We start from the raw sequence: 4,527 nt of genomic DNA, 5'->3' as shown, positions 1-4,527 counted from the left end.
ACATTTGTTAAGAGAGTTGTGGTCAGACGGTGTCTTAGTCTGTTCAGCCTGCCATAACACAGACTGGGTGGCTTAAACAACAGACATTTCTTTTCTCACAGTTCTGGAGGCTGGGAATGCGACACCGGGGTGCCAGCACGGTTGGGTTCTCTTCCTCACTTGCAGGCAGCCACCTTCTCACTGTGTCCTCACATGGCCTTTCCTTGGTGTGTGCTTGGAATATTTCAAAGAATGGTGAAGTTTTACTGAGCAGAAGCCGTCAGCCGATGAGTGTGACATCTGGAGATGCTGAGGAGGTGGAGAAGGGAAGATAATTAGCTGTGGTAGGAAACACGCTGGTTTTCCTGCAGCCGTGTAGACTTAGGTCTGTGGCTCCCTGAATGAGAAGAGTGACAGGACATCCTTGTAAATGATCCTTCCTCTATTTGTAGATCTACATGGAAAAATCCTATTTCTTCTCATGCAGGGCAATACTAAAATTGCAGCTATTGAATGAACACAGGGTGAATCACCTTTTTTGGTCCAGAAATATATCTCTACTGATCATATAATCCACACTGTGGTCATTCTGAGAAACACTAATCAGATAGACAGAATTCTTAGGTAACTCAAATGAAGCATATCTTCTCAAAAGAAAAGCTATTTGTGTAACCACGTACCCAGGATTTGGCTAAATGTAGCAGAAAATTGCTAATTATTGTCATGCTCAGTGGTCATTCCAGCATTAAAATTTTAAAAAAATTTAAGAAGCATAGCAATTATTATGTGTGTACTGTATCACCTGCAAAGAATTGCTGGATAAAAACAGTATTCACTTTTTATCTTTGGGTAAATGCATGATCCTTAAAAACAACTCATGGAAATGTTGATTCGGAGAAGACAGAGAAAAATTAAATAAAAGAACGAGGTCATTGTTGATGTTTACTCCTTTCTTCTGAAAGTTTACTCTCCTTAGATCATCATAATCTTGGCAGCAAGTAAACTGTGAGGGACAAGGCATTTTCAAATCATTCAAAAAGCTCTTTGTTTTTGAAACAGGATTTCTCTTTTAGGCAATGCACTTTTGTGGCTAGATTTGATCATTCTTTTCCAGAAAAGAGAAGTAAAGCCTAATAAGAAATATTACATTGAAATGCTTTATGTCTTAGTAAATTGAGTATTATCATCTTAATTAGACCATACAAAGCAGTTTACACCATTATGCAATCTGTTATTGTTATTAGACTATAAAATAACTTTATAAGCCGATAGTATGTGACTGTAAAAATCTGTAACTTCTTTTAACATACATGATAATTTCTGAAATAAAACATTTCTAATTAAAGATGAGAAAGGTCACATTAAGCAATAAGAACTGGAGAATTTAATATGACAATAAAATACATTTTCTGTATATTTATAAGGAAATCTTTGACCACAGTGGAGGTTTGCAAAGACTGTGTTCGAACTACTGTACATTTTTTTTCGTGTTAAAAGATTAAAGCAAGGAGCTTAAAAATAGATAAAAAATAAAAATGGGCAGTTAATTTCAGTAGCATAAGAGGTTAAATAGATAAGTTTAAAAAATGTTTACACTAGTATCATTTTAAAGCCTCTTGTATATACTAGCTTATTAACACATAGCCCATATCATTTTATTGTAGAGATTAGGAATGCTTTATTTTCTGACCTGTACTAGGAAAGATTTGGTTGTATAACAATTACCTACGATCTTTAGTGCATACACCCTCTACCTAGTAAAACATGTTCCCTAAGGAACTTAATAGCATTGCACAGACTTTTTGTTACAAATTTTATCCCATTATTTTTTTAATACAGAATTTTATTTTAAAACATTAAACAAAAAGAACATAATCATTTTGAAAAAATGCTGTATCATGAGCAGTAGGGGATAAAATGGATATATTGACTCAGATATTGAAGACTTTCTTGATATTCCTTTGCATTTTATTGCTATAAATGAGAGTTTTTGGTATTGGACAAAGAAAAATTGAGAGGATAGAAAATTTCTGTCTCTGTATACCTTTCCTTGGCATTTCTGCCCCCAGCCTGAGTTTGAATTGTTCAGAATTACTCTATAACTTATCACTTTCACATCTGCCATTATTACTTCTCCCTTGAAACTAAGAACATGGAAAACTGCAGTAGTCCGTGAAAAAGTCTTTTGTATCCCCTAAGAGTTAGAATGCCAGAGATGGTAGATGGAAATTTGCCTGATAGCTTCTCTTTTTTAACAATTTCTAGGCTACTGCCCCTAGAAACTCTGCCTTGTTTCTGATTTGCTTGTCACCTGGGTTACTAGCTGTGCTTTCATTGAATCTGAAGCTCCTCAACCTGCAACAAATTGTCTTTCTAAAGGCCATTTTCGTAGTCCACAAACATACTGTACATATTTATATATAACGTAAGGGCTCTCACCATTTGGCTTTCTTTACACCTGGCAATGCTGGACTTTGCCGAGCCTTAGGAAAAACAGTCAACCCTATATACCTCCTATTCGTTAGAACCAACCATTTTTCAAACTAATAAACATACAAATCATCAGGAGAATGCAGCTTGTTAAATCATCTAGTTAAAATGCAGATTCTAATTAAATAGTATTGGGATAAAGGCTGAGCTTCTGAATTTCTATCATGCTCCCAGGTGACGCTGATGCTGCTGGTCTATGGGTCACATTTTTAGTAGCAAGCCTTAGGACAGTGTTCTCAAGGTGTGGTCCTTGGATCAGAAACAACGGCATCACCTGAGAACTTGGTAAAAAGGCAAATTGTCTGGTCACATCCCAGATCAACTGAATCAGAAATTCTGGGAGTGGGGTCCAGCAACATGTGTTTTAATAGGTCCTCCAGATGAGTCTGATACAAACTATAGTTTAAGAACCTTTGCATAGAGTATTATACATTAAAATATTTCTTCTACACCAAGTCATTATATATGAGATATTGAATATCACGGCAAAATTAACTGTGTACAGTGTGAAATCAAAATATGCCTCATAGTCAACCAGTAGGCTACAATGTGGAGTAGATAAAAATAATTTGCAATCTTCATTATCTTTTTAAATTTTTTTTATTAAAAAACTTTTTTATAGTCATCGTGCTGCACATTACATCCCCATGATTTATTTATTTCATAACTGGAAGTTTGTGCCTTTTAATTCTCTTCATTCTTCATTTTCTCTATGGAAAGTTGATATGTGAGTATTGACTTTGCTTCTGTGTCATGAAAATAGACCAAGATTTTGGAATATCTCATTCAACACAAATAGGTTATATAAGGTACACAATCCATGGAGTGCCCAGAGAACACGAGAAGCTTTTTTCCCACTGTTCCAGCCACTAGGGTGTGACAGTAGCCAAAACAGAAAAATGTCTCCTCACGACCATCAAATTGTAGAGAGTGTAGACATAAAATAACTAAATTATGTTAGATAATAGATATTATATAATTTATATATATAATGGCATATATAAAATTAATAAAGATAATATGTTATAAATATAATTATACTGGAAGAAATTAATGGCAAGAAGGGACTAGGTAGGACAAAGGATGATGTTTTAAATGTAGGAGTAGGGGAGGATGTAGTTAGGGAAGGTTTCTCAGCCTCACTGAGAAAGTCAGTTCTGAACGAAGACTTGAAGGAAGTAAGGTGGGAAGCATGCAGATATGAGGGATGTGGGGAAGATCATTCAAAGCTGAAATGATAGTCAGTGGAAAGGCCCAAAGGCAAGAGCACGTCATGCGTGGTGTTCAGTGAACAGAGTGGAGGCCAATGTGGCTGGTGAAGACGGAGCAAGGGTAGAGGCACTGAAGATGAGATCAAAGTGGTAACCCAACCCTTAATCTGCTCTTTTTTTTTTTTTTTTTGTGAGGAACATCAGCCCTGAGCTAACATCCATGCTAATCCTCCTCTTTTTGCTGAGGAAGACTGGCCCTGAGCTAACATCTATTGCCAATCCTCCTCCTTTTTTTTTTCCCCTAAGTGCCAGTAGATAGTTGTATGTCATAGTTGCACATCCTCCTAGTTGCTATATGTGGGACGCGGTCTCAGCATGGCCAGAGAAGCAGTGCATCGGTGCGCGCCTGGGATCCGAATCCTGGCCGCCAGTAGCGGAGTGCACACACTTAACCGCTAAGCCACCGGGCCAGCCCCCAAGCTTTGATCAATGGGAGTCTGGAAGGTCCTAAGAATTTGGGGTCTTACTCTTGTGGAAATAAACAAAGACCACCAGAAGAAGAACCACTAGAGGCTATCTATCCAGAGCTTCCTATAGCAAGAGAGTCAGCCACTCTTTGAGTCACTTCCATTTAGCAGAGATCCAAAGGCAGACAGGGAAGTGGGAAAACTTTACAGTAAACAAAAGGGAAGACTTCAGATATGATCTGTTTGGAAGATCGTCGCATGGGGAAGCTGGAGGTGGGCTGAGTAGTAGTGGGACGTCTTGTGTAATTGCTTTGGGGATCTTGGCTCTCTCTGGTTGGTTCTGAGCTGGAAGCAGGGGGTGGGGTGAAAGAAGTAAAAAA

Source organism: Ceratotherium simum, chromosome 28 (assembly GCF_057802395.1).
Source record: "Ceratotherium simum simum isolate JZ-2026a chromosome 28, ASM5780239v1, whole genome shotgun sequence".
In the NCBI taxonomy this organism is placed as follows: domain Eukaryota; kingdom Metazoa; phylum Chordata; class Mammalia; order Perissodactyla; family Rhinocerotidae; genus Ceratotherium; species Ceratotherium simum.
This window is presented reverse-complemented; position numbering follows the sequence as displayed.